The sequence below is a fragment of the Lithobates pipiens genome, unplaced genomic scaffold (genome assembly GCF_037356315.1).
Source record: "Lithobates pipiens isolate NorthernLeopardFrog02 unplaced genomic scaffold, aLitPip1_a1.2 Scaffold_23, whole genome shotgun sequence".
NCBI lineage: Eukaryota > Metazoa > Chordata > Amphibia > Anura > Ranidae > Lithobates > Lithobates pipiens.
In genome coordinates this window covers 263,260,139-263,284,805 of record NW_027507785.1, presented here as the reverse complement: position 1 = coordinate 263,284,805, position 24,667 = coordinate 263,260,139, and positions in this window count along the sequence as shown.

Below are 24,667 nucleotides of genomic sequence, written 5' to 3'. Positions count from 1 at the left end.
TGCAATGCCAAGCTGCTGCTAACAAAGCAAACAGAATATTAGCATGCATTAAAAAGGGGATCAACCCCAGAGATAAAACTGCCTCACTTGGAGTATGCTGTCCAGTTCTGGGCACCAGTCCTCAGGAAGGATGTACTGGAAATGGAGCGAGTACAAAGAAGGGCAACAAAGCTAATAAAGGGTCTGGAGGATATTAGTTATGAGGAAAGGTTGCGAGCACTGAACTTATTCTCTCTGGAGAAGAGACGCTTGAAAGGGGATATGATTTCAATATACAAATACCATAATGGTGACCCCACAATAGGGATAAAACTTTTTTTGCAAAAGGGAATTTAACAAGACTCGTGGCCACTCATTAAAATTAGAAGGAAAGAGGTTTAACCTTAAACTACGTAGAGGGTTCTTCACTGTAAGAGCGGCAAGGATGTGGAATTCCCTTCCACAGGTGGTGGTCTCAGTGGGGGGGGGGCATTTATAGTTTCAAGAAAATATTAGATAAGCACCCACCTGAACAACCGAAACATACAGGGATATACAATGTAATACTGACATATAATCACACACATAGGTTGGACTTGATGTACTTGTGTCTTTTCTCAACCTCACCTACTATGTAACTATGTAACTATCTTCACAATTTTATGTGATAGCTCAATTAGAATTAGTTAATTTTTCTTATGCGTCACAGGGTTCTGAGACATATTATGCAATATAGTAATATTTCAGTCTATTTTCCCCTATGGGGTAATAAAAACTATAAGTAAGTGGGCAGACTAAAAGGGTTTTTGAATATGCAGAGAAAAGGGGATAAAATATATTGCACAGCTTTATACAGATAATATATTAAAAACATTTCAAGATTTTCAGAAAAAATACTTAATGCTGTCCCACACATTTTAGGAATATCTACAACTGGGCCATGCACTACAGAGTCAGTTAGATAACAAAGTTAAGATACAAAATATGCCACTTATGGATTTTCTACAGATACAGGTTAAGAGGGGTCTGATTTCTATTCTCTATGGCCATTTGACTGAGCAATCACAGAAGGTAAACAGCTGTTTAGCCAGAAGGGGACGGGAAAAAGACCTTGGAAAAATGATAGCTGAAACATGGCAGTGTATACTGGAAAACGTACAGTCCGTATTCATCTCTCCACAGCAATGCTTAACCCAATTATTTATAATATATAGAGCTTCTAAGACACCTGCTAATTTATACCAATTGGGGAGGCGGGATACATCGGAATGCCCGAGATATTCAACAGCATCTGCTGACCTAATGCATAAGCTTTGGAAATCCCCTAAACTATTCAGGTATTGGCAAAATGTGGTAGAGACCAGGCCTGGGCATTTTGCATTGAGCAGTCCATGACATGTTAACCGGCCCCTTCCCCACTCTCCTCCCTGACAGATCCCCTGAGAGGGGGAGGGGGAACCCACCAGAATTGTGGGGGAGGGGTGAGGTGGGACCAGGAAAGAGCATGGGGGGTTGGAGAGTACAGGGAAGAGCCTTGAGAACATGGGATGGGGCGAGAGCACAGGGGAGAGGCAGAGAACACAGTATGGGGAGAGTATGGGGGGTGGCAGAGAGCATGGGGGGCAGGTGGAGAGTATGGGGGGTGGCGGAGAGTATGGGGGGATGGCAGAGAGCATGGAGGTGGCAGAGAGTATGGGTCCGGTGGAGAGCCCAGGGGAGAGCAGCAGAGAGAAGCAGGATAGGAGGAGCAGTGGGGGCGGCTGCATATAGAAGAATAAGTCTCTCCATCCTCCTCCTGCAGTCTCTGAATGCCTGCTTCTCCTCTACCTCTCGCAGGCATTCTGCTACTGCGGGAGGAAGATGGAGAGAATTATTCTTTCATATGCAGCCTCCCCCACAGCTCCTCCTATGCAGTTTACAGGGGGGCTGAATTCTTTTCCTTTCCGGCACTTCTCGATAGAAGGTGTCTAATCTAGCTCCTCCCCCCGGCGTGGACGGTTGAGCTTAACTAGCAGCCGGGTGGCCGAGGAGAGGCTGGAGGAGTGGCGCAAGCTCAAGCCTTGAGCCCCGCAAGGACTTGCAGCCTGGCGGCCCAGTCGGCCGCGGCCAACCGGGCGAGTGCCCGGTTTGCCCTATGGCAAATCCGGGCCTGGTAAAGACTAATAATTAGACGTAATTAGGCGTATCAAACACAGGTACAGGTAGATCCAAGAATATGCTTATTGAGCCAATTAGAATTATACAATTATACAATCCAGTAAGTAGGATACCCATTAATAGGATGCTATCTATAGCAGGAAAACTGATAGCAATGAAATGGATATCCTCCAAAACTCCGACACATAAGGAATGGCGGACACAGGTAAATTATGCATTGTTAAAGGGATGGTAGGTGTATAAGAACAGGGGTTTAGCAAATACATTTAATGAAATGTGGGAACCATGGCTGATGCTACCAGGGCTGACACCATTTATTTTGGGATCAGATGGAAATATAAAGGTCAATAGACAATTTACTAGCTATAGATTAGTTAAGGAATGATAGCTAAAGTAGGAAGAATTGGTATGGAGGAGTCATGAAGGGGAGGGGTATGCTAGTAACTGATTTTGTTTGGCCCAAGAGATGGAGAAGGTAAAAGTAAAGAGAAAGAGAAATTTATTTAAATCATTATTTTTTTTTTTTGTAATATGCTATTGTTGATGTATTTTGTATTTTTATGTGTGTTTCACGATGTGATTGTGATGGAGAAAAAATGTTAATAAAAAAGAGATTGAAAAAAATAAAATAAATAACAACCATATAAAAGTTGGTAAACATGTGAACGGACCAAGCGGCTGCCTTACGAACCTGAACAATGAAAGCAGAAGATAAAAAGCCCAGGAAGCGTTAAGTACCCTGATAGAATCTGCACACAGCCCTACGAATCCATTTTGAATTGGTGGAAGAGGAGGTGGTTTGACTCTGTATAGAACCAGATTTCTGAATAGATGCTGTAGTCAAGAGATAGCTCTGATCACAAGCAGGCAATGGAAAGCCACTTCTCTCAGGTAAGAACGATGAAGACACAAGGAAGATAAGACTACCACTTTAGGTAGGAACAGGGCTGCTGTTAGAAATCACAGGGCCCCATACAGCCTACCTGACAGGGCCCCCCCCCCCCCCCCCAAAAAAAATATCAAATAAAATTTTTGCTAAAATGCGATGGTAGCAATGCCGTTTTGCAGCCATGGCAGAAATTATATCTTTGCTACTACTGCCTCCTGACATCTGTATTTTTTTTATAATTTTTTTAAATTGCTGAATAGTAATTTTTCTTTGCGAGACTGGCTGCAACTGTGAGCAACTCTTGGCTGCAACTGTGAGCCAAGTGTTTGGCTTGCAGTTGCAAAGTGGCCCCATTGAATTCAATGGGAAGTTTGATAGGTGGTGCTGCCTGTCAAACTCTGCAGCCTGTGTTAAAATGTCGCAGCTGTGTAGTAAAACATTGCAACTACATCATGTGTACAGCCCTGTCTGACGGTATTGTTAGGATTTGGGTGTGCAGCTAGGGTGATGATAAATCCACGGCTCAGCCAACCATGTGAAAGAGTTCTTAGGGCCGGTTCACACTGCAGGCGAGGCGAGGCGACTCCGACTTGCCTCGCCGCGACCTGCCGCGACCTCAGCGGCAACTTGCAGATGACTTCTGTATAGAAGTCAATGCAAGTCGCCCCGAGGTCGCCCAAAAGTAGTACAGGAACCTTTTTTCTGAGTCGGAGCGACTCGAGTCGCTCCTCTCAGAACGGTTCCATTGTACAGAACGGGGGCGACTTGCGAGAGCGAGGCGAGGCGAGTCTTGTCGCCTCGCATCGCCCGCTGTGTGAACCGGCTCTTAGGCTGCATTAATTTTAGAAATGCACTGCAATCTCGCATAGTGCTAGTGGTGCCGTTAATTGTTAATGGCACCCCAAAAACAGCTTGCATTTTGTCATGTGACAAACTTGCAAAGCTGCAAGCCTGAAAATGTTCTAGAACTTTTATGGTGCGTTTGTCAAATATAGGGTGCCCATTCAAGTGAATGGGCTGCCCTATGTATAAACAATCTAAAAAAAAAAAAAAAAAAAAAATTCAAAATAAATGCAGGAACATGTGTTCTCGCTATGCTAAGTGTAAATGGGGCCTCAGGAGTGGCATATAGAAATAGCTGGTGCATTGTGGCTGGTGGAGATGTTTGTCAGCTGGAATTCTGAACTTTCTGCAGCTTCACACCCCACCTCCTCAGTCACCCCTTTCCATTAGAAGCACTACAACATTCAAACCCTACAGCCACAATTCACACAGAGCACAGAGTAGAGGTCAGGAGAGCAGAGCTCAGGACTCATCAGGGAGGAACAGGCAGAGAACTTCTTACCTTCAATCTTTCTTCTTTGCAAGATAACGCTGCAAAGGGGGAGGGGAGGGGGAGTTTAAGGACCCACAGAACACAGGCAGTGTAATGATTTCAAGGCAGAAGCAGAGAGACAGTGTGCAGCTGTCACTGCTGCTCTAAAATCACGATGCAGCCCAAGAATAAAGCCAGCATGGGACAGCTTGCTAAACAAAGGCACTGTAGGCAAGTAAGTAGAACACAGGGATAAAGCACAGGAGTCACAAGGCAGAACAGCCAGCTCTCCTCTCCTGCACTTGTCCGGGCCCCCTTTTGGACTGATGAGGCTCGGGCCCCCTACTGGAGGGCTGGCTGTACTGCCTTATCAGCGGCCCTGGGTAGGAAAGACAGACTGGGGTGAAGAACCACCCTGTCCTTTTGCAACACTTAAAAGGGCTGCTTACAGGAAAGAGCCACAAGCTCAATGTACAGAAGTGATGGCCACCAAGAAAACCAGTGGCAGCCGCTCCATTAGGGGCGCAGGGACACCGCCCACATAATCCATGCGCCCAGCTCCTAATCTACATGCAGGGCACCAGACACATGGATTTTAATGTTTTTTTTTGTTTTGTTAGCACATGATTAGAGCCTGGGGCTCTAATTGGCTTAAAAAAGGGTGGCCTGTGGGCACAGAGAGTGTGAGTGAGGTGGCCAGGTTTGTTTTCCACCCCCCAAAATATTGAGGACCAGCCACCACTGAAGAAGACCACCTATTGCGACAAGGGTGAGATAGGAATATCCCGGATATTTTTAAAGGGATATGTTTGTAAGGCTGACAAAACCAGAACGGGGAGTTCTGTTTACAACGGCATCTCCCAGTTCAGCCACCCCGTGAGACGATCGCAGGGCGGCATTTAAAATTGGACGTACCTGTATGCCGATATGCCTGCCGGTGACATTCTGCCGACGTACATCGGCGTGCGCCGGTCAGGAAGTGGTTAAAGAAAAAATCATTTTCAATCCATTCACTGGAACCAAAACTTCTAGGAAAAAAAAATCAAAAGATCAAAGCAAAAATAGGAAAAAATAGAAAAACTAGGAACTATAGTCCACCTCAGGAGCAAGCAAGAGAGGGTGGATACATTCCTACTCACAGTGGGACAATGGAGAATGAACGTTGCCACCCTCTACCAGAAAGTCAGAACACAGCAGCAAAAAAATGTTATTTGATGATTTGGAGGAGCCTGAGATCGATAGAGGATACTTTTTTGAGTTAGGAATACATATTTAGATTTTTTTTTTTTAACCGGAGTTTAGTGCATATGTATTTTAGACATGTTATTAACATGTAAGATAATCTCTTATTTAGACATCCAAAAGCCCTGAGACTACTGTTGTGCACCACCATCTTGGATGTGATGTCAGCAGCCCTACCAGACTCAGAGCTGTCACTCAAGTGTCACTCTATACCTGCCTTTCAGGTCTCAGGCAATCCCTGCTAAAATGAATTCTTTGGGGGTCGGTGGGAAGAATACCAGTTACATTGGTGGTCAGTGAAAGAATGTCCCTGTTAAAGTGATGGTCACAATTCCACCCTTGCAAACAGGTAAAAAAAACATTGGTGTAATTCCAATGGCTCTGCCGAGTAGTGTCTAACCCAAAACTGCGTAGGCACCAACCCCATCTAGTTCAATTATCCATAGCTTAAGGACCCATAGCAACCTCTGGAGGAACCATGATTGAGAATGGCTCTTCTATGGTATTCCCCTTCTCACCTCTCCTGGCTTCTACATAAAAGGGTATGTAAGGAGGGGCAGAGGATCTTGGCCAGCGTAGACAGCAATTAGACACTCACAGAAGAGTAGTAGGCTATGACAAGCAAAAAGGGAGGGGGCTGTGCTAGCATTTGACTTTTTTTTAGGTCAAATTTGCCAGGAAGTTCATCAGTTATGGAAAACAAAAACACTTCAATATGCATTTGAAACATTTGATTTTTCTGTACTTTTACCTACTTTCGTTGTTGACAGGGTTACTACACTAGCCCACTGTAGAATACAATTTATAATATGCAATACATTTATTACATAAATATATAATGTGTATGTTTTATATAAAATGCATAATTATCAGAGGAGCCTACAGAAGGGTGTAGTGTGGCTTAACTAGGTTTAAAGAGGTTTATGCTTGGCTGATCAAATTGCTGATATAGGGACACAGCTAATCTTTGCTTGTACAGCATGAGATGACTCCTTGTGTACGGATCAGCAGCTTACTAATGAGGGCAATTCCTGTACACTCAAGTGCTTTGCTGCCAAAAGGAATCAAGAGTCCAAAATGAAATGTCTTCACTGGCATGTTTTTCTAGCCTAAATACTAGGGTGTATTTAAAGGGAATGTACTGTACATTGCTTTTGTGTGTATTCTGATGTGATGAGGGACTCTGCTGAGGGACACCTGATGTGGGGGGGGGGGGGAGTCTCCACTGGGGGACACCTAAAGTAAAGGTGGTTCCACTGGAGGACACCTGATGTAAGGGGGTGGGCTCCACTGGGGGACGCCTGATGTAAGGGGGGCTCAACTGGGAAAGAGACTGATGTAAGGGGGGACCCCTGATGTAAGGGGGACACCGCTGAGGGACATCTGATATAAGGAGGGACTCTACTGGGGGACACCTGATGTAAGGGGGGCACTGCTGAGGGACACCTTATGTAAGGAGGATCTCTGCTGAGGGACACCTGATGTTAGGAAGACACTTCTGAAGGACACCTGATGTAAAGGGGAAATCTGATGTAAGGGGGGCACCGCTGAGGGACACTTGATGTAAAGGGGACACTGCTGAGGAACATCTGATGTAAGGAGGGACTCCACTGGGGGACACCTAATGTAAGGAGGGACTCCGTTGAGGGACACCTGATGTAAGGGGGACACCGCTGAGGGACACCTGATGTAAGGGGGGCACCTTATGTAAGGGGGACACTACTGGGGGACACCTGATGTAAGGAGAGACTCTGCTGGGAGTGCCTGGTGTAAAGAGGGACTCTGATGGAAATGCCTGATGTAAGGAAGGACTCTGCTGGGAATGCCTGATGTAAGGAGGGACTCTGCTGGGGACCCCTGGAGACACCTGATGGCACCTGGTGGCAGGCGAAGGTGGCAAGTGACACACTCAGGGCTCCCACTGATTCTGCATTATGGTGAGTTGAACTATTTAATTTTATGTTACAATGTAATAATAGAAAAAATGCGCTTCATTCATTCTGACACCATAACAACCATGGTGCCGGGGTGATTGAAGTGCTAACACCAGTTGTTTGGAGTATCTTTAGCTGCTGATTGTTAAACTTTCTGAAATACACATATTCCTATTGTGGTGTAGGATCTGGGCCTGCTGTGCCTCCATCCCTCTTTCTTTCCTTCCTTCTCTCTTTCTCTCTCTTGCTCTCTCTTTCTCCCTTCCTTTCTCTCCCCATCCCTCGTTCATCACAGACTCTAATCACATCCCCTGTGAGTCACTCCCCATTTAAGCCTCACCCAATATTTCATTTAAACCATACCCATTTTTCTTTCTCCGCCACATCACACCTACAAATTAATGCCCCGCCCCTTAATTATATTAAGACCCCGCCTACAGATGAAAAAGTGTCCCTATATATTTTTTTACAATTTTGGCAACTATGAAATTGGTTCGCACAGAATCTGGTGCAGTTGTGCATAGTAGCCAATCAGGTTTTTGCCCAGGTTCACATTGAGGGCAGGTTTGAAATCAATCAAATTGTCATTTTGGTCTTATTGAAATGCAGGCCATAGTGGGGTCCACGGGAGAATGCAGAGACCTTTTGGAATGCTGCCAGAGCTTTGCTGCTTGGTCTCCATCACTGCAAGTATATGTAAACCAAATCTGAGTGATTGGGGTTTCTGATTACCAGCAGCTAGAAGTGTGGCTGGAAAAAAAGAATGTAACATTCTGTGAGACCATTTTAGCTCACAATGTTTATCGTTCATCAACACAAGGCTCTAGGGAAGATGTAGATGCAGTTTGTTATGAAACAGAACAAAAACTAGAAATAAAGGAGCAAAAAAAAACAACTGGTGAGCTATGAGTGCTAGCCAGTAAATCCTGCGAACGTGATAAAATCTAAACTTTTTCTAAACGTATATCCAAACCCAATAACAAAAATATAAAATATTACAGCTTACTTGTCCTTAGACTAGGTGGCTACTTTAGTTTTATTCTTCAGGTCATGTACATTTTTTGCAATACAAAAAAAAAAAAAATACTCTGTGATCCTGCCATAAGTCCTTGTAACTACATGTTCACTGAACTGAAATCTCAAACAATGTTATCAGCTTTCCCAGTTATCTATTGCAAACAACAAGCCACTCCCCCCTTAATGATAATGATGAGGATGGGGGGGGGGGTGGTGTTTGTAGCCCAAGGGTGACAACACAGCTCCACCATACATATGGTACAGTGAGTGTCATCACCCTAGGACAGGAAGTGTACTACTGGTAGGATATGTAGTAAGTCACACACCCAATTCTGAATTCCAATCTTTTATTTTACATAAGAAAATTGCTTACCAACATGTCAAAGTCAGCTTACGCATTTCAGCCACAAAGGGTCTTTATAATAGTTACTATTAGTGGCAGGATCACCGGATGAAAATACTGGAAGCAAAAGCTTGAAAAAGGAAACTGAAGCAGCCACCACATAAAAAAACTGATAATCTGCAAGATATAATATTTTGTTTTGGGGTTTAGACATACCATATTTGCCGGCGCATAAGGCGACTGGGCATATAAGACGACCCCCTTATTTTCCAGCTAAAAGGTTGGTTTTGGGATATACTTGCAGTATAAGACGACCTACTTCTGACTAGTCTGTGTAGTAGCTTCAGTAACATACTAAAACAGAAATAATAAGTTTGTGCTGCGGTGGTAAATACCTCATGTGCCCGGCAAAATCCACTGTAGGGGGAGAACCAATGTGTGCAGAGCCAGATAGAGAGTCAGGTGCCTCAAACTAAAGCTCTGGTGGTGGATGGTGAGATGGCCGTGGAAGAAAGAGAAGCCGAGGGGTAGCCGGAACAACCGCTGGCAGGAACAGGCTTGATTTTGTCCAAATGAGATGGTTCCAATCAGCGCATTCGGTAACATGCTGTATACAGTATACATACAGTATACCGCACTCAGCCAATCACGGCGAGCGATATATTCTATTAATGAATACAAAGCCTGCTCGGATTGGCTTGGAGAGTCAGAGAGGCATGGGCTGATGATGTTACAGCCTCTGCCAATCTGAATAGGCTTTGTATTCATTAATAGAATGCATCGCTCGCTGGGATTGGCTCAGCGCGGTATACTGTATGTAGCCCCCTGTTCTCAAAACAGTGTAAATTTAGTTTTTGGCTGAGCTGTAAACAGCTCAGATTGATTGTACATAGTATATTTGTATAGTATATTTGGTTCTGTTTTAAACTTGACTGTGTTGTGCATTTCCCGCTGTTGCCAGTACTTGTCATTGCTACCACAGGACAGTGGGAGAATTACAACTAGGTTGAGCTGTAACGAATATTCTTTTTATGGAAACAGCCCAGTAGGAGGTTCCTGGCCGCTGTGCATTCTGGGAAGGGGTATTTATTGCACAGAGGCCATGTGCTCTAGTCAGTCCTCACCTTGTGGCCCTTCTGGCCTGAGGCTACGTTGCTGCAAGCTTTGCAAGTAGGCCCAGAAGCCTGTCTGGGGCCTACTACTCCTGAGGTGGTCCTTAGACTGTCTTGTCTGTTTGGAAGAAGCCGAGCCAAGTTGAGAAGATCCAGGGGAGGACCCTTGCTGGGGAGAGCCAGGATGAAGGCTGGTCTCTCAGAAGGGCCTGGTAACTCACTTGGAGGACGCATCTGTATCTGACTACCCTTACAGAACCTTTAAGGTCGGCTTAAAGGTTCTGGTACTTTCAAGCTGCTCTACAATCTAATCAAGGTAATATGCTCCTGGCTGCTAAGTTTGTGAGAGAGACTTATCCAGGTATCTACTGGCTGCTAAGTCTGTGAGAGAGGCTTACCCAGACATCTAATGCCGTGTACACACGTAGCGGACTATCCGACGGACTTAGTCTGGCGGACTTCCCGCCAGACTGTCCGTCTGACTTTTCGAACGGGCTACTTGCCCACACACGGTACTTTTTCAGCGGACTAATATGGCGTACTAATTCCGCCATACTATCCGCCCTACTTTTGAAATGAACGGACTCGCCCACACATGCGGAGAAAAGTCCGCTCATTTCGAGTGCGTCTCCAGGTAGGCGGGGCCCGCGAAGGAGACGTTGCAGGTCTCACCACCAGGTATGGACTTAAAGGGGAACCCCAACGCCGAAAAAAATCGGCGTGGGGGTCCCCCCCAGGTCCACATCAGACCCTTGTGCGAACACGCTACCCGGCTGGCCAGGAAAGGGGGGACGCGCAAGCGCCCCCCCCTTCTGAGCCGTACCAGGCCGCATGCCCTCAACATGGGGGGTGCCTTGGGGAAGGCGGGCCGCGCGGCCCCCACCCCAAAGCACCTTGTCCCCTTGTTGATGAGGACAAGGGCCTCTTCCCGATAACCCTGGCCGTTGGTTGTCGGGGTCTGCGAGCGGGGGGCTTATCGGAATCCGGGAGCCCCCTTTAATAAGGGGGCCCCCGGATACCGGCCCCCCACCCTATGTGAATGAGTATGGGACTCCTCCGCTATCTTCTTCTAGCTCTTTTGCTATCGGAGGAGCCCAGCTTTCTTCCTCGCCGCCAGCCTCTTCTTCTGACTTCGGGGGTCTTGTCCCCCTCTTCGGTTCTTCTGCCGGGCCACCGCGCCTTCTTATAGCTCTTTTACAGGCGGTGGCCCGGTCTTCTGTCGTCGCCGCCGCCGCCTTCCATTCTTCTTCTTCTCCGTCTTCTTCTCCTGGAGATGTTGACTCGACGTTCTCTCCGGGCCGCAATGCCAGGGATGCGCTGCGCGGCGACTTATATAGGGACAAGGGGCGGGGTCATCGGTTGATGTCATATGGGTTGATGTCACATGGGCTGATGTCACATGGCGACAGTCCCAGCATCCTCCGGGACTGTGACATCGTAAGGGGGTGGGGTCACCATGTGACATCAACCCATGTGACATCAACTGTTTGGGTTCCCCTTTAAGTCCATACCAGGTGGCGGGGCCAGCGGCGTCTCCTTCGCGCCCCCTGCCTACCTGGAGACCCGCTCGAATGAGCAGACTTTTCTCCGGGCGGGAAAAGTCTGTTCATTTCAAAAGTACGGCGGACTGGCATACGCACGGCCGGATTGTCCGCCGAAATGCGAGTCCGACAGGAAGATTGGAGTGCAAAACTACTTTCTAAGTCCGCCGTACTTTCGGGTCAAAAAAGTATGCCGGAGGCTACACACGGGGGGATTGTCCGGCGGACTTGAGTTTGCCGGACTTTTCCACCCGATTGTTTGATCGTGTGTATGCGGCATTACTGGTTGCTAGGTCTGTGTGAGAGACCTACCCAGCTATTCAAGATCTGCTGAAAAAACATTGTTTGTCCTTTGATTCAAGGAGTCTGTAAGTGATCTACTAAAAAGGGTATCTGAAACGTCCCCTCAACCTCTTTTCTACAACCTTTCTCAAGTTATAATTAAAGCATTGAAAATACCTAAAGTGACTGGCGCCTGTATTCTGTTCAAACTTCCTATTATAGCCATGGACTCAGCCCTGGGGTGAATGTAAGCCTGCTCCCTGTATCTGGAGGTACCTTCCTGCTCCCAGGAGATCCAGGGGGGTTCTGCATGTATATAGCCGAAGCTACATACAGTATTACCGCACATCCAGCAGGCTGATATCCAGAGGGCAGGATTTAATACTGGCGTATAATACGACCCCAGATTTTTGGGGGATATTTTTAAGTAGAAAAGGTCATCCAAAAAATACAGTACTTCCATTTACTTACATTTGAGTAAATTCCCCTGTAGCAAGAACCCACAGAGGACCTCACAGGGCCAGTAAAAGTGTACTGAAGACTTTAAGGCTGATTTACTAAAGAAGCTGAGAATCTTCACTGAAATAATTGTGTGAATAGTCACTTCAATTAACCAATCGTGAAAAGCATTTGCACATGACTGGGTATTCAAGGTAAAGAGGAATTTGTTTTTCACATGATTGGATAATTAAAGTGAATATTCAAAATTTTAAGTGAAGACTCACAACCTCTTGATATGTTACTGCCTCTCTTTGCTTTATTTAACGCCTATAAGATTCAAATATCCCAGGTAGATTTGGGCCCAGTTAATGGCTATAGACATGACAAATATATTGTGTCACAGCAGTCAGATCATTATTTAGATTCAAGATGTGTGAGTGGAGGTGCTGGATCTTCTTGTTTTTAAAGTCCCATGTTAAAAAAAAGACACCATCAGTTCATAAAGTTCACTAGTCATTGTATGGCTGTTCTCATGAAACAAGATATTCCGACAGAGGCACCATGGATAGGATCCAAACATTGAAAATGCAATAAGAATGCTATACCAGTATAAGAGTCCAAGCTGATTTTTAATTATTTCATACTAAGGGAAGACAAAACATCCATCGTGTTTTTGGGGCCTCTGCCACCAGCTGCCACTGCTAAAATCATTATTAGGTGGGTGAAGATGCAATCTATGTGCTTGTCCTTGTACTCTATTAGATCTGTTTCTGCTCACTTATCTAAATATCGATCTTGACAATGCAGCTGTATACTTTCTGTATAACACTTCCAACTTTTTGCTGTTTTTTTTTTTGGCTTGATTTAAATTGCGGCCCACTCGGGCAGTGTACTGTACTGTGTTGTATAGCAATCCTTTGGTTCTAACTTTCAATAAAGTTTCTTCTTGGATAAAAAAAAAGTAATTATTAGGTGGAATCAGATAAAATGTGTGAGTCAGGGGCGTAACTATAGGGGGTGCAGCAGTCGCGACCGCAACTGGGCCCTGTGCTGCAATGGGCCCATGCAGCCCCCTCTACATATGGCCAGCAGCAGCATAGGCAACTAGGGGTACCAGTGCACCATGCACACGGGTTGGCTGGAGGTGGAGGGTGACTAGCACAGCTCCATGCTCGACTATCGCACTGGCTGCTCTTTAGTTGTGCATTCCCCGCATGACCTGTGTCCTCGGCTGGCTCCTCAGAGTACCCCTCTTCTGCTCCCTGCATTGCCGCTCAGTCCGATGTCTGTTCTCCCCAGCCAGAGTCCTGCCCCCGAGTCCGGCCCACTCTGCACTGCATACTTCTCCCGGGTAAACAAACTTTAAGCACACAGATGCAGTGCAGCCCTATAAGAGCCGGCTCCCCGGAGGACACTGCAGGCTTGTCTGCCAGCCCCCCTCCTCCCCCGTCATTCACAGATGATGAAAGGTCTTTCTGGGAGATATGCTGATCACCCGTCCAGCACACTGGATGGAGCCCAGGCCAACATGGATGAGTGCGCGGCCTGCAGCTTGGTCATGGTGAATGAGAGGACGCCATCCCTCACACACCATTACTTACCCCCTCCATCTCCCCCTGGGGACAGGGGCCCCTTCTCATGTGGGGACAGGGACCCCCATCTCCCCTGGGGACAGGGACCCCTTCTCACCTGGGGGCAGTAACTTGATCTGCCCTGGAGAAAAGGACCTAATCTCTTCTGGGGGCGGGGACCCCATCCTGCTTAGGGACAGTCCCCCAATGGGGCACCTAAAAATTAAAAAAATTATAATAAAAAAAAACTACCGATGCCAGTGATGGAACTACAGGGCTCACAAAGGTCATACCTGTGACCACGCCCTGGAGCTCCACCGCCGGACTCGGAGGGAAGGGCCCTGGCTGGGGTTCAGGGGGGCCCTTCATGGTTTCTTGCATCGGGGCCCTGAAGGTTCTAGTTACGCCACTGGTGTGAGTAAGTGGTAATATTATATCATTATATACACCATTTAAAACCAATGAAAGCTGGAGTGTCATCCATTTTAGAATGTAGTTGATATCCTTTAGGTCAGTGGCCATCAACCCTGTCCTCAGGACCCACTAACAGGCCAGGTTTTATGTATTACCTTAGGGAGATGCAGACTAGAATACTGCAATCACTGAGCAGCAAATGATATCGCCTGTGATGTATTTCAGTTATCTTGCAGACCTGGCCTGTTAATGGGCCCTGAGGACAGGGTCGATTACCACTGCTTTAGAGTCTGCAACTGTACACAGGAGGCCACATGTGAGATCCCTTGATACAGGGGAGGGAGCAGGGTTCTTTTTAAAATTACTTCTTGAGTAAATCATGTCATGAAGAAGAAAGGAGGGGGGAGGGAGGACCTTAAGAGATGAAATTCAGCTGCCAGTAGTTAGATGCCTTTATGGTCTTCAAGTAACTCCATGAGATGAGACCCCCCAGAGAGCCATAATGTCATTGGGATCACAGGGTGTAGCCCATAGTTGCCCAAAAATGGCAGTAAATATGTTTGTATAAAAAATAATATATGAAGTCTCCATCAAATTCTTCAGAACTCAATACTTGTGACCCCTTTTATGCTGTGATTCAATCCTCTGACCCGCTTCATAGACCTACTGTAATCGGCAGCAATGTAGGAGGTCAGAGGATGGAACAACAGCATGCGGCGGGGAACAATGGCACCTGACACTCCTGGAAATGTCTCACGGAGGATGCAATGCTTCAACACAGATATGAACGAAGACATAGGCTGGCAGAGAGGTGAGTACAGGAGCTTTTGTATTGCAAGGCACTTACAATGGATTTTTTTTCATGCAACCGACAGGATCACTTTAAACCCACCTGCAGCTGTTTGCAGCCTTGCCACGTGCATTATAATGATTTGGGTATTGCTTTATAAATAAAGGTTCTGGGTTTCTAATTAAATTCCCTTACCAAAGAAAACTGAATGTATTTTGTTAAAATTATTATCTATAGGTTTTTTCAAATATTGCTGAATTATCAGCCCCAGCCAACACCGCTATTCCGTTGTTATTATAATTAGATTTTTCCAGATTCTTTTCTGCCCTTGTACTCCTCTGCAGTGCTTCATTATTTAGAGATGCTATGACAACACCGACCGCAGCACCTCTCTGCTTTCCACTAAGAATCTTCCTGATGTCTTGCCATCCTCTGTACAAATCAAGATCTGCAAAGAATCTGACACAAAGAACCCAGGGGCCAAAAGTGTATGATTATGCAGTAATTGCCCAGAAAGGTTCACATTCAAGGAAAGCTTGCATTTGCTTCTGCTGGTGTTAAAAAGCACCTAAAATGTACAAAGAAACAATGACGTGTGTGCAGATGACAGTTCACACGTGGCTTCTTCTTTCTCTAGACACGTGCAGACCATAAAAAGATTCCGCATAGATGCTGCAGACTTACTGAACGCTGATTAGTGAGGGAAAGTTTGCTTTGCTGCATACTGACAAGATAAGTTCTGATGTATTTTATTCAGGGCACGTAAGGGGGATGTAGGGGGGATCCTGCTGTCTTGTTGCAGAAATGGGGATTTGGATGCACCCTAATCCTGGATGGAGCTACTTGGGTAAACTGAATAGGGAGTCAAAGGGGGATATTGATTCACCTTAACCAAGAAAGTTAAGTCACCATATCACATTACCAGGATAGCAAAAGGGAGTCTGATTGTATGCTGACCACTTAAGCTGGACTCACGTGGATGCTGGATGCACTGAAGTATCCAGTGGCTAAAGATGGACCAAAATTCAGTCGGTTCAGCAGGGACGATCCATCTATGACTGATCCTGCTCGATAGAAGTCAATCTAATGATTGAGTGCTTTCAAACGGGACTGTTGGAAAACTTGCATTTGATCATTGCCTGCAGCCAACCAGCTGATTACTGTATTCTAATCAGCACTGCTGTCAGAATACAATAGCACAGCAGGGAGGTTTCCTACAATCACCTTCCTTGTGAGGTTGGAGGAACCTGTTTGTTTTTGTTTTGATTAGCCTCCCGTTACTGAGGAGGTATTATGCTCATGTTCAATTGCATACCTAGCAGAAAGCAATGTATTGAATACGTGATCATGGCCAACCATAGCCCAAGCACTGCGAATAACATTGAGGCAGCCATGCCACACTGGTGAGCCATATGGCCTAGAACAATGGTCTCCAAATTGCAGCCTGAGGGCGGGATGTGACCATTTGCTTGCCTTTATCTGGTCCTTGGGTACTATTTCTTCCACTGATACAAGGCACTCCCCCCCCCCCCCCCACTGACACCAATGATTGGGCACTCTTCCCCCCACTAGCACCAACAAGGGGCATTATTCCTCCTACTAATGCAAAATGATGGGTCATTGGTTACTCCCACTGACAACAGGGAATTTTCTATTCCCACTGACCATAGTCCAGCCCCCCTAAAGTCTGAAGTAAATTGGCCCTTTGTTTAGAAAGATTGGAGACCCCTGTCCTAGAACACCAATTGCAGCACTGTTTTTAACCACCTCCCCCCATAAACGGCCGGGTGGTCCTTTCCACGCTGTGCGTGGAAGTTCAGAACGAGTGAACGCAGCGCAGCCACAAGGCGCACTACGGCTGGATCCTGTGATCATTATGATCACAGAATCCAGTTGAGTAGAGATTGGGATATGGGCGCTGTGATTGGCCCTCCTGATCATATGACGGCTGTGTCCATTCACAGCCCTCATAATGTAAACTGAGTGTCTCTGCGACAGTTCTCTCCGCCAAGCTCAGTAAGAGCTCAGTGAGAGCTCAGTGGGGGTGGGGGGGGGGGGGACTGCAGATCTGGGACAGCTCTCTATGTGAGGATAACTTTACACAGAGAGCTGTTACAGATCACCCCACAAACGGTACACCAAGCGCCAATGATACCCCTGTCCCCATACACATGTCAGTGTCCCCATAAAACATCTGTCTGTCCCCCATCACTACCAACACCAAATAAACACTAATTTGTTTTTGTTTTTTACCAAAGAAATGTAGCAGAATCATTTTTGGTCAAAATGTATCAAGAGGAATTACTTATTTGCTAAATTTTATAACAGAAACTAAGAAAAATGTATTTTTGTTTGAACATTTTTGGTCTTTTTTTATTTGTAGCGTAAAAATAAAAACCCCAGCAGTGATTAAATACCACCAAAACAAAAGCTCTATTTGTGTGGAAAAAAATGCTAAAAATGTCATATGGGTGCTGTGTTACATGACCGTGCAATTCTCATTTAAACTGTGACAACTCTGAAAGCTGAAAATTGGTCTGGGAAGGAGGGGGATCAAAGTGCCCAGCATTGAAGTGGTTAAGGAGTAACAATTAGTGATGGGGAAATCTGCCCAAATTTGATTTCCTGTGCTTTTGAAGTCTAGGGGAGAGCAAGCTGGCCATTTTTAGAACTAATGGTCAAACTATTGTAAAAAAAACCTTCAGTGCGCAGCTGCCCCCTCAATTACAGCCAGTGAGGAGGGGGCGTGCTGAACTACGCTCTGTGTGTCTCATAGACACAGAGAAGTGGCTCAGGAGTGAGCATACATGAGTGTCCTAAGACCTCTTTCACACTGCCAGCGTTTTTCAGGCGATACATTGCTAAAAATAGCGCCTGCAGAGCACCTGAAAAAAGCAGCTCCATTCACTCCAGTGTGAAAGCCTGAGGGCTTTCACACTGGATCGGTGCGCTGGCAGGGCGTCACAAAAAGTCCTGCCAGCAGCTTCTTTGGACCGATGAAGAAGCGGTGAACTCACCGTTCCTCCACTGCTAATCCAATGCTGCTCCCGATTGAAATCAATGGGGCAGCACTGCGATACCGCCGGCAAAACACCGCTCTGGCGGTGTTTTGTGGGCGAATTGAAACCCTTTTCGGCCACTAGCGGGGGGTTAAAACCACCCCACTAGCGGCCGAATAGCGGAGCTAAAAACGACGGTAAAGCGCTGCTAAAAAGGGCACCAATTTACCCCCGACACCTGGGGCGGTGTTAAAAGGGCTCTAAGAACAAGCAGCTTGCTATGGGGGACACTCAACAGGGGGAAGAGCGCCTGCAGGAGACCTGAGAAGAGAAGGATCAGGGCTACTCAGTGCAAAACCAGCCACCGCTTCTTCAACTTTTTTTTCTGTAGCATAGAGCAAATATCAATATTATACTACAAATAAAAAGAAGGAAAAAATAATCATAACATCAATACATATTCCTAGATTGTAAGCTCTAACGAGCAGGGCCCTCTGATTCCCCCTGTCTTGAATTGTATTGTATTGTAATGTCTACCCTAATGTTGTAAAGCGCTGCGTAAACTGTCGGCGCTATATAAATCCTGTATAATAATAATACATATTGAAAATAATACAATATAATATATAACGTACATAACAAGTATGGTGGTGTCCTCTACACGCTGCCTTAACCAAGATATGATCATGTGTGTGAACCCATTGAAAAGATTTATATACATGAGAACAGGTAACCCACCTTTCCCTCATAACAATTTTAAAGCCTCCTGCCAATATGCATTTTGAGTTATTGACAATGCTGATCCAGAAGCATATATTTTCGCTATAAATTAGGAGATTGTGTTTTTTTGGGAAGCAGTGGTTAAACGACTCAATTATTTTCAGCCCAGTTGATCCATAATTAGCAGGTCCTTGTTTGATGACCGGATCTAGGACTACCAGGGCTTTTCTGGTGTTTTTGTCCAACTATTGCTGCATGCATCTTATTGCACGAGTTGCACAACTTGCACATTTTTATTATCAGTAATTTATTTATTCATATATATTGTTTTTATTTATTTATGGCGTGATTTGCACCTGTATTTAATATTAGTTTCTTGATCATAATTAAAAACTTTTTTTCCAACGTCTTTATTATTAGTGTATGGTCCACTATTAAGGGGTGTGTTACTTCTTCCCTGGTGGTTACCTGTTTTGAATTAACAGCTTTACCTATTTAATGAACACATATAGCACATTTGCACTTTATTATGATGTGTGTTTTGCACTAGGCGTCTATATTTATTAACGGTGGTGTTAGTAGGTAGAGGCACATTGATTTGTACAATTGTGTGGTTTTGGCAGTGCCGAGTTGAATTGCTCTAGTGATTTTCTCCTTTCGGCAGTCATTTTTGTTGCACTTTATTCTAATTTGTTTGCACCAGTAGCACATTGCACTTTATTATAGGGTGGATGATTGATTATAGCGCATCACTATCACTTACTATACATATTTTTCTCTGGTACTGACCACATTTTAAGTGGTGCATCTGTTTTCATTTAGATTATTCCACAGAGATTCGATTTTTGCGCTTTAGTATTTTTTGTTTTATTAATCAAGGGTGTGTTTTGTCATCCTTGTAGCATTTGGAAAATAATATTTCTTCTCACAATACTTTCAAATTGAAGCTGTGCTCTCAGCAGAAATTGCACAGTGGAAATGTTTCCAAACTTTAGAAGCTGGTCTCAGTATTTTACTGAGAGGAGAAAGAGAAAAAACAATATTGACCAGACTATAGGGAAACATTATGCTGTGATGGTGGAGAACATTAATAGGAATAATTTAAAGGTTTTGAAGATAAACTAATTTGTCAGACAAATTTAGCCTTTTACCTGCTTGAGAGGACAAAAACTATCATCTACTGTATCCCAGCAATCACCCAAATGTAGACTGTACAAAATGGAGGCAACAAGCAAATTAAACTGGAGCCTTTCCTCTGCAGTGCCCCCTAGTGGCAGAAATGCATTATTGTCTTGTTTGAGAACTGCATTGAGAAGTACAGTGTTACTTGTCTTCACATTTTATTAGAATTTATTGTGACCCAGCCTTTCCAGTTCGTGGGATGGGCTGAGACTGAGCACGGGGATGACTGGTGTGCTTACTTGAACTTGGATCCAATTGGATCACGTTCCTTATAGGTATAGCTCTGTTTGACCTGTCCATCACAGTGCGATGAGGGTGCCCAATACACTCCCCATCAGGCCAGCCTTGGGTCACATGACACTTATCTTATCGAAGATTGGTAATTTTTTATATACACATTATATTGGTTGACGGACTCACAATGCAGTGAGTCAGGTGTTTGATACGTCATCCTGGTGGCTTTTCTGCGAATTGGCCATCGGAAGCGAGGCATGTAACACATGTAGCCTGTCGTACGTTATCACGTGTGACATGCTTTGCATGCCGCACTTCCGTCACGTGTAGGGTACGTTCTTCGCGATTGGTTACTCAAGCAAGGCATGAGACGCATGCTGTCTGCATGCACACAGCGTGTTTACACGCAACATCACCCCCCGTGATTGGCTGACGTTCACGAGCCGTGGAACGCACGCCTCTTATCCTACCATGCTGGCCTCACTGCAAGTAGTCCATCTAATTAACTAATTATGTATTTGTTCTTACTATAAATAGTGCAGTGGTAGCAAGCAAGCGTATGTCCCAGTTGAAATCCGTTCAGACAAAACACATCAGATTTTAACGATTGCTGAAGCTCTACCTACTGCACACTTTTATATGCTTATGTGATCACTTTTCACTGTACACATCTGTCACAATGTTAGTACTTTCATATTCAAATAAACCCTACAATTTTTGATCTACGCCATGTGGAGGCTTGTTTTCTCTTTTTATCCTTGATGTTTGCCGTTTTCATCATTACCTGGATGATTTCTGACATTCCTTATCCTTACACCTACTGACCATCAGAAAACGAGTCGGAGCGTGTCTTCATTGAAGCTTTGTCGTCTGCAACTCTTGTTTGCATTCACGCTTGCACGATTCACCGCTGCTGGCGCGTGGATCCACAACTTAGGGTAAGAGTACCGAATCCTCTTTATCCGTAGATGGTGGAGACACTGAATTTGTTGAATGTTTTGATCACCAACCGTTAAAATGGCATTGATACCTCACTTGAGACCATATTGTGATTCTACTCTGACGTCCTATGCATATGGACTTATTCTTATATCATTATCACGTGTTGATACTTCCAGGGGTCAAGTCCTGGGGAAAAAATTGTGGGAACTCCCACCCAAGATCCACTCCCCCACCAAAAAAATAAAAAATGATACGCTCATATGCACGAACGCTTCAAAAGTGGTATTTTTCATCAAATTTTCGTATTGTGTATTAACTGTTAGTACATGAAAAAAAAAACAATCCTCAATAAACATAAATACAGTAATTCTCTGAATAATCAGCATTCATTCAATTGTGCTTCCATGCAAATGTGAACATCATGTTCTGATCTTTATTGGGGAATTTTATTTTGTATATAGAGTGTTTATGTAGTGAGTTTACACTTTTCATTGAAAATTAATTCACAGAATGCTTGGGGAGATAGTGATGTGTTCCTGCTTAGGAGATGTATGTTAGCTTGGGGGGTTGAAAACTCTGCAGGGCTCCAACACACACTCGCTGCTATTCCAACCCTTCACATATTTCCACATAAACTTCCCTCCTGGCATTAAACGTTGCCAGGTATTGTGCTCAGCTTACCACCCCAAACTGATGTTCCTCAGCTCACCTCTCTCCCTGCATGTCCTGTGAGCAGAATGGCTGATCTACCCGTCAGCTAGACCTAGATCTACCCGTCAGCTAGCTGTGATTGACAGGTAGATCGAAGCTGTCATGGGGCCCCCTACTGGCAATGCCTGAATGATCAAGTGTGCGGCACTTACTATTGCGAGCTGTGTCAGCAGCTGCTGGTGTAGCACCTGCCACACAGCTCACATACTTCAAACTCTTGCAGGACAAGGCTGCTAACGGGAACTGAGTTCCTGTTGTGGAAAAAGTGCAGGAACTCCGTTCCCATGCGTTCCCGCAGGACTTGAGCCCTGGATACTTCACTTTGTGGACATATTATGGTGTTACATTGGAGTTTATTTACTAAAGGCAACTCCACTTTGCACTACAAGTGCACTGCAAGTGCACTTGGAATTACAGTCACTGTAGATCTGAGGGGATGTGCAAGGAAAATAAAAAAACAGCATTTTTGTTTGCACATCATTGGATGATAAAATCAGCAGAGCTTCTCCTCATTTCAGAGCTTCCGCTCAGATCTACAGCGATCTACAGTGACTGCACTTACAGTACAAGTGAGCTTGCAGTGCACTTGTGGTGCAAAGTGGATTTGCCTTTCGTAATTACCCCCATTGTGTAATTTATATAATTTTTCATCCTTGTGAACCTTTAAACTTTTATATAGTGTTTATTCATTTGACATCTTCGCTGTGGATTGCACAAAATCCATCCGTGTTTGTCTTCAGCTGAGAGAACTTGCAATAATTTAAGACTACATAAAGTCTCAGAAATCCTTCATTAAAGCAGGGTTCCACCCATTTCTATGTTTATTAAAAGTCAGCAGCTACAAAAAGTGTTGTTGCTGACTTTTAATAAACAGACACTCACCTGTCCCACAGTCCTGTGATGCGGCCACCCGAAAACACGCTTCTCTCCTTCTACTCTCTGCCACGCCGACATTGCAAGTGTGGGCACTCGGCTGTGGCAGCTTGCGGCTTCACAGCCAGGTGCACACTGCTGAATTGGCCGGCAATCTTCTGGAACCTGTAACGTGTCCCAGAAATTGCAGGTAGGAAGGGGGAGAGGAGAACTTTCCGCCCAGCACCGCAGCGCTATGAGCGGAAGCTGGAGCTGGGTACCTGTCAAAACTAGGTACCCGCTCCCCCTAAAAAGATTACGTGTTCTTAACCTCCTTGGCTTCTGCCTGGAGGGGACATCTGCATAGAGTAATCGCTTCTTTGGCCTTTCCCCAGCCTGGGGTATGTGCCAAAGGCCAATAAACTTTAGCTGCCTACTGGAATGTATATCTGAAGGGAGCTGAACAAAAGGGTGTCTGCCTTGAAGACGCATCTGTAAGGGATGTAATCCTCTTTTTGGGGAAGTTTGAAAAATGTCCCTTCCCGAGCAGGAAAATGCACTAAACCTCTAGGTAAATAAGAGAACGAGAACCTGCCCTAAGCAAAAGAGCAGGCTTGATAATAAAGTTGGCAATGTCTCCACCCAGGATAGGGCCCCTGTGTACAGAGGGGATCTCCTTACTGGGGAATAACCAGTAATCTAATCAATTGGGAGCAGAAGAACGACTGTAACCAACATATAACACAACCATAGGTACAAATAGATGCAAACTGTTATGGAAATAAAGCAACATTTATAGAAAAGAATAATAATAGTACATATTTCCGATATACAGACAGTAGAGCTGCACCATTCTGGATAAAATGAGAATCACAATTTTTTTCTTAGAAGAAAGATCACAATTCTAGGCGTAACATCATCTTTCACATCATACAAAAATATTTTTTTGATTCATTGAAGTGTATTTTTTCCCAAAAAATAACTTTTGAAAGACCACTGCCCAAATACCGTGTTACATAAAATATTGCAACAACCACCATTTTGTTCTCTAGGGTCTCTGTTAAAAATATATATACATATAATGTTTGGGGGTTCTAAGTAATTTTCTAGAAAACAATACCGATTTTAACTTGTAAGCGACAAATATCAGAAAAAGACAATGTTGTGACAAACTTTGCTGGCTTTTTTTTCGTGACAGCTCTAAGCAGAAAACAGATCTACACTTACATGGGAAATGCTGGCTTAAGATCATGAGAGGGATTGAATAGAGTCCGTAATTAATCATGCAGCTCTACCAAACAGGTATTATCAGCAAATGGCCCAACAAGGGTCCTGGTGGAATTGTGAACATATACTCAAGGAATATATATTTATTAATAGAGATGTCTCCAGATAAATGTTGCAGCAAAGAGTAGTTGCAGTGGCCCTTGAGGATAATTGCGATGTGGCATCCGTCGTCGTGCTGAAGACAAGAATTGTGGTGATGGGTAGATCCTCCAGCTGTTGTCCAACCAGCCTGGAATGCAGCTTTTTACATGCAGAAGCCATGGCGTGGCACTCTGAGTCAGTCTATCTACTCTGGACTTTAGTCCCTCCCTTGTAGTTTCTAATCTGACATGCAATAGGACCTTTAACTACCAGAAGTGGCCATCAGATACCTAATTTGATTCTAGCCTTTGGTTATGAGCCCTAAGCTAAAACTAGCTATAGAATTCCAAACCAGAAGGCATAGGTTTAACTAAAATAAGAGGAGCTGCATATAAACTCTATTGCAATACACACCTTCATTTAATAATATATGGCAAGGTGACCACTACACACATAAAGTAGCACAGACCTAGTGATTTGGCACTGTGCATGTGAATTAATAACACTAGGACAGGGATAAAGCTGTGTCACAAGGATTAAGAGGGAGACAGATGGTGGGGATCACTGTCCCCCCCCCCCCCATGTGGGAGATGGACGGTGTTGAGCAGTCCCCCCCCCCTTCTCATGGCCAA